The 12,771-nt window shown below is 35.4% G+C and overlaps 1 pseudogene across 1 annotated transcript; it reads right to left on the bottom strand.

The window, feature by feature from the left end:
- Positions 1 to 1,052: 1,052 nt before the first annotated feature.
- Positions 1,053 to 6,205, bottom strand: LOC144546608 (G-type lectin S-receptor-like serine/threonine-protein kinase At4g27290; annotated as a pseudogene). Its single transcript, XR_013508843.1, has 8 exons — positions 5,427 to 6,205; positions 5,253 to 5,370; positions 4,890 to 5,205; positions 4,221 to 4,379; positions 3,078 to 3,288; positions 2,706 to 2,943; positions 2,457 to 2,607; positions 1,053 to 1,598 (listed from the first exon to the last, which is right to left on the bottom strand). The product of XR_013508843.1 is annotated as a G-type lectin S-receptor-like serine/threonine-protein kinase At4g27290 (transcript).
- Positions 6,206 to 12,771: the final 6,566 nt, after the last annotated feature.

Raw genomic sequence — 12,771 nt, 5'->3', positions numbered from 1 at the left:
AACAAGTATGATGAGACTGCTTAATCTTTTGGTATATATACAACTCACACGTAAAGTACAATAATCAACATATCTTTTAAGACCGGGGCTCAGGACTTGCCAGTCACTTTCTCATGTAAACCAAAATTTCTTAACATGCTAATTTATCACGCGGTTTTCATGCGGCATTACATTACATCAAAACAGCTTCTGCCAATTCAGTGTCACTACTACGCAAAATCAGGCTTCTAAATAGCTAGCTATAGCGGCGCTATAGCTACGCTATAGCTTTTCCGGACCATAAACGCTAAGCTATGAGATAAAATTGCGCTAACTCAGCTACGACCGCTATAGCTATAATAGCTGGCCGCTATTACCGCTATATGAGACCCGCTATAGCTACCGCTATGCTACATGGTTTTTTTTTGGAATTTATATGGACTTCTGTACTTCTATTCTTATTTCTAATGTTACATGGTCTTCTACGATAAGTATACTAAACCAAACTATATGCTTCTATTTTTATTTGTGATTTATTCTATCATTCTATATCGAGAAATATTCAAATATTAATTCTTCATTTTGATTACTCTTTTTATAGTATTCATTTGTAAAATTATTATCGTTCGTTTCAATTGAAAACTGATTTTGATTATTATTATAATTATAAAATGTTTAAATATGTATATTGACTTCATTTACCTTATAAAATTAATTGCTCTTGTCTATTATAATATGTAATACCATGAAGTATAAACTATTAAATAATGTTACTTTTTAGATTTTTTTTCCTTCTTATTTGCGTAATTGATAAAAAGTATAGACTTAGATTAGTTGTCATTTAGTTGTTACATCAATTCTCTAATATTGATTATGTTGATAATTAGTATAAATATAGAATATAAAGTTTGAAAAGGGAAATCGCTATGTGTGATAGCTTCCGCTATAGCTACGCTATTCGCAATAGCTTTTTTTTTTTGTCTCCCCGCTATGCCGCTATAATCGCTATTTATAACCTTGCGCAAAATACACAGCGAGTTCTGTAATTGTGATGTTATATATCAATGTGATTTATTCATTCTGCATTGTTAATAAAAAAATAAAAAAAATCTGGTATGACTTGATCGAATTATCTGAGTTTTTTCCATTAGACAAAAAATGAATTGTCTAAAAGTTAGTGACCATTAATTTGACCGAAAAAAGATCAATTACTATTCTAGGTAATCATTATATAATACCAATAATTTATGATATCCAGATTGGATTTGAAAAATAAATAAATAATGCACTCTGGCCCAGTAGTTCCATGACTAGCGACCATCTGGCATGCTGTTTGCCACAATATTAACAGAGCAGGATTTATTCAAGTCACGGCCAATGTCATCGCCAATTGCAACCCTAACTGTGAAGAAAGCTGGTTCCTTGGGTTCAGGTAAGTTCATACTGTCACTGCCAAGCATGGTAACAACCTCTGACATGGTGGGCCTATTTGTGGCATTATCTTGGACGCACATCAGTGCCACGTGAATGCACCTGCGCACCTCTTTCATCAGGCAATTGTTGACAAAAGATTGATCCACCAGCTGAAACCATCTTTCTTCTTTCCACAAATCCCAAGCCTATAAAAATCAAATTGAGAATTTGAGATTATCGTTTTGTGATTTCTTTTCCTTTTTTTTCCTTTAGTTTTCACATTTAGATAGTAATTCTGCAGTTTACTTTCACTGCTATTATTGAATATGTGGAACCATTGTGCATTAATGTATCTCAGCCGCCTATAATTAATTAAATACCAGACAATAAGACCTTCAAAATGAAAAATTATAGGAGAAAAAAAAAGACATTGGCACCAACTTTTAAATTGAGCAGCTTCAAATGGATAACATAACATCCCAAAACAGTATACAATGGCAGAGGATGTGAACTCCATTAGTCATTCTTCTTTCTTCTTTCTTGGTTTTTTACTATTCAATTTTTATTGAACTTGCTATGGCAGCACTACAAATGCAGATTTTGTTTAACTCCAACCTTGGAAGCTGATTTGAGGCTTAATAAGGTCCAAGGTTTGGCTGAACTTTACATTAATGAGTTATATATAGTACAAGGTGTGTTTAATACATGAATATTTATTAAAAAAGAAAAATATATTAAACAAATCATATAACATAAACATAGAGGGCATTAGAATAGTTAACTACAAGAATATGTTTTATCTGTGAGGGTGAAAGTGCTTGCATCCTTGCGGATACTATTGTCGGTAATAGTGATATCCTCGGGACATCTATTTCTGTTGGCTCACTATCAGATAATACATATTCTTGTAGAATTGCATATAGTATTATGTCACCAAGGAGAAAACTAAACCTGCTAATTGCAGTTATGTATTGCAAAAAACTATCCAGTGTACTGCAATTGAGCATGAGATTTCTTTTTTAACTTCTAAACTAGGATTTTATTTTTTGTTAATCATGACTTTTATAGCCAAGGAGGCTGAGAGAATTGCCACGTCGATGAAAACCCGAATTTCTTAGCCCACTAACAATTTCTAGAAGCAATACACCGAAGCTAAATACATCTGATTTAACTGAGAAGATGCCTTCATATGCATACTCTGGAGCCATATAACCACTGCAACAGAATATGGTGTTGTTTTAGATAGATTCCAATTATGGCGACACATTAATTATTCAAAATAAATAAAAAGAACATATGTGTGAAGATATTACTATGTTCTGAAAATCCTTCTTGTACTTCCTTGTGTTTCATTTGAACAAAACATCCGTGCTATTCCGAAATCAGATATTTTAGGGTTCATCTCTTCATCCAAGAGAATATTGCTAGCTTTCAGATCTCTGTCTATAATTCTGAGCCTAGAGTGTTTGTGAAGATAAAGAACACCTTGTGCTATCCCTTCTACTATATGAAAACGCTTGCCCCAATCTAACAACGCCCCTCTTATCTGATCTGAGGAAAGGCAAAATGGAACTATAAATCACATTTAATTCTCTTTCGAGAACCAGCCTCTGCACTAGTGGCTAAGGCAATGCCATTCTCTCTCATGTATACAAAATTTGAGAAGTTGAATTCAAAAGGTTTACCAAATATGAAGAAATCCAAGCTTTTGTTTGGCATGTACTCATAAATTAGCATCTTGTCTTCCTCTCTTATGCAACATCCTAAGAGCCTAACTAGATTTCTGTGCTGAAGACGGGCAATAAGAAGGATTTCATTTTTGAACTCAACCATCCCTTGCCCAGAAGTTGAAGCAAGCCTTTTAACTGCTATCTTCTGTCCCTCTCAAAAGCAGCCCTGCAAGTAGTAGATACATGATGCAATCTATACATGTATGGGAAGGATATATTGCCCAACAAAATCATTGCTGTACTACAATATGTGCTGCTTCAACTCTTGAACTCCAATAGTCATAAACTTTTTAGTGTTTTCACATTATATTTGCAGTTCTTGATCTTATATGAAATCAAATAAAAAAAAATCCAAAACATTAATGTGCATAAATTACTTGTAATTAAGTTGTAATTAAGATCAATCACGATGAACAGTTTGGATTTTGGATTTTGAAATACTACATGAGGCAAGTTGCAACAACCTGTGGCCACATATATATGACACTTAATTAAATCCTTGTCCATAGAGAGGAGAGAGACAAGTGATGGCCAATTGATCTTTTGAAAATTGGGTTGTTGATGTAAATTCGTTTTCTATTCCAATATAAACGATTAATAATCCACACCTATCAAACACGTTAACCTAATCTAACCCATTAATTGGAAGGCTGACGCAACTATTGGACCTCCTCTGTTTGTCATAATATTGTTTTATCGTAAATAAAAAAAGGATACTGATACAAGATGCAATTAATTAATATACATGGCCAAATGAAAGAGAGAGCGAACATCTAGGCTTTGATTTTTGGATGGACCAATTTTGTGAATATATGTTTGGAGATTAAATTTGTACTATTGAGATATTGGGAGGATATATAAATAGGAAATTCAGCCTGTACATAGAAACAAATCTATGCATAACCATTAGACTTTTGAAGAGTCCAACTTACGATGATTTATTCGTATTATTTTTTTTTAGACTAGATCAATAACTCAGTAAATGCAACACTCAAATACAGAAATTTGTTATTCAAATGATTTTCAGAAACTGATTTCAAGTTCAGAAATAACAGAATTACTATTTATTTACTGAGAGTTTCTAAAAAAAAGCAGTACCTTGTAGACAGGTCCAAATCCACCTTCCCCCAGTTTGTTTTCTTCTGAAAAGTTACTTGTAGCCTCTGCTATGTATGAGAAATCGTACAATGACACTCGTACATCTTTGTCATCACTCTTCCATAGTGTTATTTCTCCGTCGATGCCACGCTCAACATTCTAGTTGGTTATTATTGCGGTACTTCATATTCCCTGCATAGTCACCAACTTGCAATGAATGACTGATCTGATCAGATAATTAAATTAAATAAATATATATAATAATTGATGCCTACCTTGACGTCTCCTCCATTTCATAATAAGAAACAATCCAATGCATAAAAGGAGAAAAATCGTACTCGAGACTGGTACAATAATATAGGTTTTAATCTTGTCGCCTGTAAATAAAAATTCTCAAATCCTTCAAAGATCTCCCATAAATAGACTATAATTTTTTATATTTAAAAACAATAATAATCTTATAATTCATATGCTAGTGCATGACATAAAATATTATATCTGCGCCTCGCATTAATCTTCATAGCACAAAGTATATTGATAAAAATCTGAACTTCAAAAGTACCTTGAGAGTGCTTGCCGGAGCTCACTAAGGTTGATGCATTTTCACGAACATAGAGAACACTCTCTGTAATATTAGAACCGCTTGTCCATGCACGCAAGTTAATAATATCTCCATACCATAAATAGCACACTTTGGAGAAGGCATATATAGCCGGTACAATTGCACTCACCCAAGCAAATAGCTTTGCATTGTTCAGCATTTACTGCTTTATGATTATAACTTTGGAGCACATAATACGCTTCTATGGGAATGGCAAGAAATGTTATATTTACTGGGCTAGTTGAACACTGCAAGTTGCTTTGGCGAATGCATCCGCCACTTGTGTCTCCATTGTTCCAATCACTCTGCGATGCTGGTGCAAAACCCTGCACACATGTGCAAGAATGCAGAGCCGACTCATTGCACAAACCGAACGGTCCACAAACGTACACGTATCACATTTTGCACATGGCAGACCCCAGATAAAAAACCATTCCCCAGGCGAATCTACCAAAAATAGCTCTTGAATTTGTCCAGTGATACCAACAACAAATCTACTATAACCAGCAATGATGGAGTACGTATAATACATCTCTTCAGAATTCGAAACTAAATTAGGATGAATATCCCAATATGGGAATTCAGGAATAAGTGTGAAATCTCACCATTCCACTTGCCAAAGGTCAAGTAAGCCTGATCCTTCTTCCAGATAAAAAGGTCGCCTGTCTTGTTTGGATCAAGACCAAATGAATAATCTCCAGCTGCTGGATCACTAGAACTTCTCCAAGAAGTGATCAACCGGTTTTGCCCCTCTATTACTCCAAGCTTCATGCCTGGAAGCCATGTATCTGTCGGATAGTCGAAGCTCTGCCAAATAGTACTAGATAAGTTGCTTATTTCTCTCAGCACCAAATTCCCGGAATCCAATATTGTTGCCTCAACATCCTTTCCGCCCAAGCCATAAGCAACTGTAAAAGAGCTCCCTCTAGCATCAGTTATTACTAGTTCTCCATTATTGTTGAAAAAAAGAACACCAGATTTGTCTACCAATGGGTTATTTCGATTTGCAATCCAAACTGTGGTTTGGCCTGGAACTTTGTGGTACCATATCCCAACATAGCGATAACTTGACCCATTGGGACTGAAGAAGCCGTGTCTTGTTTAAGGAAATCAATGTTTGCCCATCTGAGAGTGATCCTGTTTGTGACAGCGTGCCCGTTGTTGTTTTAGATGATTCTCCAGCTACCCAAAGAGCTAGAAATAGAGAAATAAATAGCAGATGGTAACTGAAGCATAATAGTTGGCCCCTCATGATATGTGAGCTCAAACAGTGGTTTAGTTGAGGATGAATAAAAGATGGAAATGCTATCTCTTACCATCAATTTCTAAGCACAAGTATTGCAGAGGTGGAGGCGATGATATTTGTGATTAGCCTGGAGTTATTCCAAAGACACTTTTCTAAGTCATCTTGACTGTGGAGTTGCCAAAATTGAACACTACTATCAACAAGAATACCAATTGATTAACATCTCTTGAGTAAATTAGTTTGAAAATTTCCTACAAAAAAATAAATTAAACTTACCAAAAGTCATAGTCTTAGCCACAGAAACAGCCAATTATTGGATATGAAGCCCCCCAAGTCCCCACTATTGATGAAAAAACCTTTTCAACTTTTCAATGTTTTAATTATCAAAGGTCATAGTCTTACCAAAGGTTAGCTACAAATGCCAGCAATCCCGGATATGAGGTTCCCCCTATCCCACACTTATGAATTGACCCTCCTTTTTTTCTTTACTACTTTCATACGTTGAATATTACATGAACCTTAATTAATGACTTCTACATACTTATGAAATGATCCTCCTTTTTTGTTAGAATCAGGACAAGCCTTGTCGGATAGTTGAATATTTATTACATGAACAAACCATTAACCATGTATCTGTCGGATAGTTGAATATGTTGAATATTACATGAACCTTAATAAAATGACTAGATCGAGTCACTAAATTAACTGAATTAATTCAGTATTGTTTGTTGTTAAATGTACAATTATTATTGTTGATTGGAAAATTGCTCAAGTAAAATTCTATTTTTTACTTTTTACCTTATTTTTAATTACATGCATGTATATATTTGAAGCTTATTTTTTTTTATGAAGCAGGTAGTAGGAGTAAAAAAAAAATATCAACTTTTATCAATGAAAACAAAAATAACATAAACCAAAAATATTTATTACAAAATAAAATATTTATCAATGAAACCAAAAATACATGAACAAACCATGTATCTGTCGGATAGTTGAATATTTATCAATGAAAACAAAACAAAATAATTAACAACTTGCTATCATTGAGGCAATCAACAATATGTATTCCAGCTTAATATTTATTATACCATTTGAACACACTTAATGTCACACATGCGATCTAACGGATACAAGACATTTTATATTTTAGAGTTTGAAAACGCATGATCCAACACGACAATTTGTGAATGTGCGAGTTCCTTTCTCCTTGTTCAAACGGGCTTAAAATTAATGCATGATTACAAGATCGCCTAATAAGAAAATCAGGAGACCTACCAGTTTCAGGCCCAATGAAGCCCAAATTTAGTCGTAATTGAAGAACAGACTCTGATTATATATATTGGATCATTGGGAATATGAACACAGGATTGATAGATCCAAATATGTCTTCCTACGTAAAATAAAATATAATATCGAGATAATCGCTAGCCCAATTCTTTCAAATGCAAATCATGGACTGTTGGCTGGTTGTCAGCGACAAATTGGCGTGCGCCACGTGCCTTGAGTGTACTATTCTTAGTTAAACAGGTATATTAAATGATAGATTATGGATTCATAAATTGGTCTGTGGTATTCTTAGGTAAACAGGTACGTTGATCTGATAAAGTTTCGGATTAACAATTTACTAATTTACTGATTAGATCATCGGATCAAATATATTTATATAAATTAACCTTCGGTCATTTATGTACTATGTGTGAAAATTGTGAAACATCAATTTACAAACAATATGCGCAAAAAAATAAATATATTTGTCAATATTGTGGATATCATTTACGTATGGAGAGTTTCGATCGAATCAAATCTTTTATTTATGCAGGTACTTGGGATCCTATAGATGAGAATATGATTTCTACTTATCCCTATGAGATTCTTAGAAAAAACCTTGCATATATCCTGAGTGGATAGGGAGTCGCTCTTTCGCTGGAAAGTCAAATAAGGTGAATTTTGGCGATCTAGAGTTTGAAGACTGCCGCCTCATTCCAATTTCTCCTCTCTCTCTCTCTTCAACTCCACTATTCATTGTAGTCTTCATTCTTGACACAACTTCTCTCTTCTTTCTTGGTTCTACCTTCTCGAGTGGAGAGAAGAATGAGAGGAGAGGAATCGGAGCTGAGAGTGCAGTATCGTCGGAGCTCGGAACATACATAGAGTTATATCTCCATAGAAACACGACAGTGAGTAGATTCGGTTGTTGTCGGAGAGCAGCGGTGGTCGAAGAAGTGGATCTGGTTATGAAGCAAGATAGTGTTTGGGTGATCAACATCTTGATTGAAGCGCGACGGTAAGTAGATCCGGTCGTTGTCGGAGAGTGGTGACGGTCGAAGAAGCGGATCCGGTCGTGGAGCGAGATGAAGATTATAACACTAAATTAGATTTTATGAGAATAAAAGAGTAAATTTAGAAATTACGGTCATTTAACCCATTGTAATTATGTTTCTTATCAATGAAATTGTTAATTGGTATTTAAAACTACTAATCTTAAAAAAAAAATGTACAAATATTTATTATGATCTGCATGTGTGCTTTTCACAGTTCTCCATAAGTTATTAGAGGACTAACATAGTTCTCTAGAAAATATATTTATATAAATTAACACGAAATTTATTATGATTTGTTTGTGCACTTTTCGTACATTCTAATAACATCTATTAAAAATATTAAGACTAATATCTCCTTTTCTAATTAAGGGAAGGAGCAAGTTTCAAGCTGACTATACGTTATATATTTCAGCTGGTAATAAAATTAACCCAAAAGGCATAAATTCCCTTGTTCACTAAAAAGAGAAAAACTATCTCCTTTCAATAATCTTCGGACAATTTTTCACCTATCAAATATTTTGGCAACATAAGCATGCACACTGATAGTTCAAATAACATACATGTCTACGAAGTAGATAATATGAACTAACATATTAGTTAATTACCCTCGCTTAATATGATAATTGAACATGAACTAACATATTCATCACATTTTTCAATAATAAAAATCTGAGGATTAAATTTAAAAAGTACAGTTCTTTCTTTCTCTGTTTGTTTGTTTTTTTTTTTTTTTTTTGGAAATCTTGCTCGTGAGCTTTCCATTACCATCAGGTGGAAATATTACAATATGAAGTGTCGTGCATGAATATAGAGGCATAGGAGAGCATTATACATACTAGTAGGGAAGCAATTTGGTCCCATGCTTATCGAACTCAAATATATATTAAACAGTTCTCTCTCTCCCTCTCTGTTTTTTTTTTTTTTAAATAATCATGCTCGTGGTCGTGTATGAATATAGAGGCACATGAGAGCATTAGTAGGGAAACAATTTGGTCCCAAGCTCATCAAACTCAAATTATATATTAATTCTTAATTGTTAATAGTAAATTAATAAAGAAACATAATTAAGGGAATATATATTTGATAATATATTGACCCCCATCCCCCATCCCTCTAAATTTTTCTCTTTTCATATTCTTCTAGATCTTAATCCAACACACGGGTATACTTATCTCTCCTGTCTCTATCTCTATCTCTATCTCTATCTCTTTGAGTAGAGAAGAGAATGAGAGAGGGGAGAGAGCCGAGCCGAGCCGAGTCAAAAATGCGGTATCGTTGGAGCTTGGAGCGTATAATCTCTACCCTTCTCGATTGGAGTGAGGTAGTGAGTTGATCCGGTTATTGAAACGCTGTGATGAGTAGATCCGGCCGTTGGAGCGCGGCGGTGAGAAAATCCGACTATTGGAGCGCCGATTGAGTAGATCCGGTCATCAGAGCGCCGCGGCGAGTAGATAGGACTTTCAGAGTGCGGTACGTGTTGAGTAGATAGGACCGTCGAAGTGTAGCGACTATCGGACGAAAATAAATTCAATCGTGGAGAGAGTTAGAGAATGATGTATTAGGGTGTTAAGAGAGTAAATAAGTAGGATGAGATAGTGAGATTAATGAGAATAAACAAGTTTAGATTTAGGAATTAGAGTTATTTGACTCGTTGTAAATATGTTGTTTATCAATGAATTTGCAAAAACGAATTTGTTAATTGACATTTAAAGCCACTAACTTTAAAAAAAAAAATTGATAATATATTTTTAATATAGGAATATTTGTAATTACAATTTGTCTTTTATTACATGATTCTTGTATAAATAATACATTGCAGTTTGTACGGTTGCACCTATATGGCTATATTACATGATTCCAAATCTAAGCCTCTAACCCAACTGCTTTCTATTTCATTAATAAAAACAATTTCTTCTTTTATATCCACTATTTCTTCATAATTATTTCTAAGGGGATTTATGTTCTCAGGATGCCACTTTCTGATTCATGAGGTTCTCGTGGCTGACTTGTGGGACCGCATTGACCATATTGTTCAAAAGAGCCTACTACCAGCGAAGATAATATCAACAACGTAAAGAAGTAAAATATGTGAGTGTCAATAACCCAATTCGATTACGGTTACGGTGAAGTAGGATTTGAATTTGACTTGGTCAAAGAAGCAAAACAGGAAGAAGGGACAAGGGAGAACGGTTCAGACGGGCAGCGAAGTTTAAATGATCACCCTCTGCCAGGCAGGCCCCATCTCAAATTACTGACCGAAGGTGTAATTAATTACTTCTCTCAATTGAGGAACGGACTGGAGATAATTGAAGCAATCATTAAAGGGGATGAGGTGGCGTCTGAGGTGTCAACACTAGATTTAACTGAGCGATAGACATTAGTGGGAATCTGTATTAGAGGAAAATATGTCAATAAACTAATTTCTGAGTTTGTACTCTCTTTCCCATGTCACCTCCATTATCGCTCTTTGCAAAATTAACCTTCGTTTCTCATTTGTTCCTTATTTACGGATTAATTCACACTCTCAAGCTGAGGAGTGTGACAATCAAACTTATTAGAGGAAATGAAGCCAAGCTTTTCAAGATATGTCTTTGAGACAAGAAAAGAAGAATCAATGAAACTCGGAGGTTATCTCATGTACACATTTTCTTTTAATTTGCCATGTAAGAAGGGCGTTATTCACATTAATTTGCCATGTAAGATGGACAAATTGAAAGCACTAATGTTTATTAGAGGCGCAGTAAAGGAGGATGGTGGTAAAACTGTGAGTGTTGACGAACTGTTTGTAGAAATGTCAGTGTTTGAGAAGGAGGATCAAACTGAGTTAAAGGGGAAAATTTGTTCGTTAAACTTGACATGACGAGAATTATAAAAACACTGATTGTCTGTGATTACTTACAAAACACTGTTTTTTTTTTTTTTTGAGTAAAAAGGCACTAGGCCTGTTTCATTCAGAGGCCTATAATGCCTGAAATGAAACATTCTCCTAGTAGTACCATAGACTTCTAAAACAAAAGAGATAAGAAATCCAAACAGCACATGCAAGTAGTGATATGACACAGAGTCTTCTCTAGAAATGCTTTTAGTCTCCAGCAGCAGGATCCCAAGTCTGGAGTAGTCTGCGAGAGGTGTCTTGAGGCACCGACCTAGCTATGTCAGAATCCTCAGCACCCAGTCCTGACAAATATAAAATTGTAGTTATTATGGATAAGCTAATTGATTTTACAGAAGCATATGTACTTTGATCAAAACATATTTTATTTCTGTCTCCAAATTCTCCAAGCAAAGGCACTAACTTACAAAACACTGATCAGGTTCTTAGTAAATTAATGCGATAAAGAGATTTAAGAGGAGTGTTAATAATCAAAGAGCTCGAGTAGTAAATGAACAGACCTGCACAATTTTCCACGTGAGTTTGATCAATGCCTGGGATGGGGCAGTCGGAAACCAAATCATGCAGATCCTCGGCCGCAATAGGCGAGAACAATGGTAGAGGAAGCACCTGTTGAGAGGAAGAAGGCTCCTCTTGGTATGAGACATCAAATATTTGATCCAAATTAAGTGATGTGTGACCTGCACAATTTTCCACGTGAGTTTGATCAGTGTCTGTGTTGGGGAAGAAGGAAAAGTTATCATTCAGAACCGAGGTGAGATTTGTAGGGGGCGTGGAATCCGACAACTCTTTCTCAGTAGTCGAGGGCCAAAGAAGCTTCTTAAGTTTGGCCATAGTGAGATGTGGTAAGGTCTTTTGGGCAGTTTGAACAGAGACAAAAGTCTCAAACTCCTGACCAAGACCTAGAAGAGTGTAGACCACCAGATCTTGTTCTGATAAGTCATCTCCGAGAGATCGAAGGCGATCAACAATTTGTTGAATCTGATCTAGATATTCAGCACAGGTACTGGCATTGTCTTTCTTGATTGTTTGAAGCTGAAGCTTCAATTGGATGACACTGGAGAAGGCATTGGTGTTGTACATGCTGGTAAGACAATTCCACAGCTGATGAGATGATTCATTAGCCACAATTTCCGGATTAGACCGAATGACTAGAGGAAGAGAGGAGTACAACCAATCCCGTATAATCTGATCTTGTTTCTGCCAGTACTCAATCTCAACATTAATGAAGCCGTTGACAAGAACACATGAAGGAGGGGTGCCATCAAGAAAACCGAGAAGACCACAATCATCAAGAACTTCAGAGACTTCTTTCTCCCAGCGAGGATAATTCTCTTTAAAATTCTCAAGATTTAAAGTAGTGTGGATGCAACGGGTGATTTGAATGGGATCTGTAGATATGGAGGAAGTGTGAGTTTGATCAGTGTCTGTGTCGGGGAGGAAGGAAGAGTCATTATTCAGAACCATGGTAGAATTAGTAGGTGCCGTGG

This window comes from Carex rostrata, chromosome 30 (assembly GCF_964058835.1).
Source record: "Carex rostrata chromosome 30, lpCarRost1.2, whole genome shotgun sequence".
In the NCBI taxonomy this organism is placed as follows: Eukaryota; Viridiplantae; Streptophyta; class Magnoliopsida; order Poales; family Cyperaceae; genus Carex; species Carex rostrata.
This window is presented reverse-complemented; position numbering and strand designations above follow the sequence as displayed.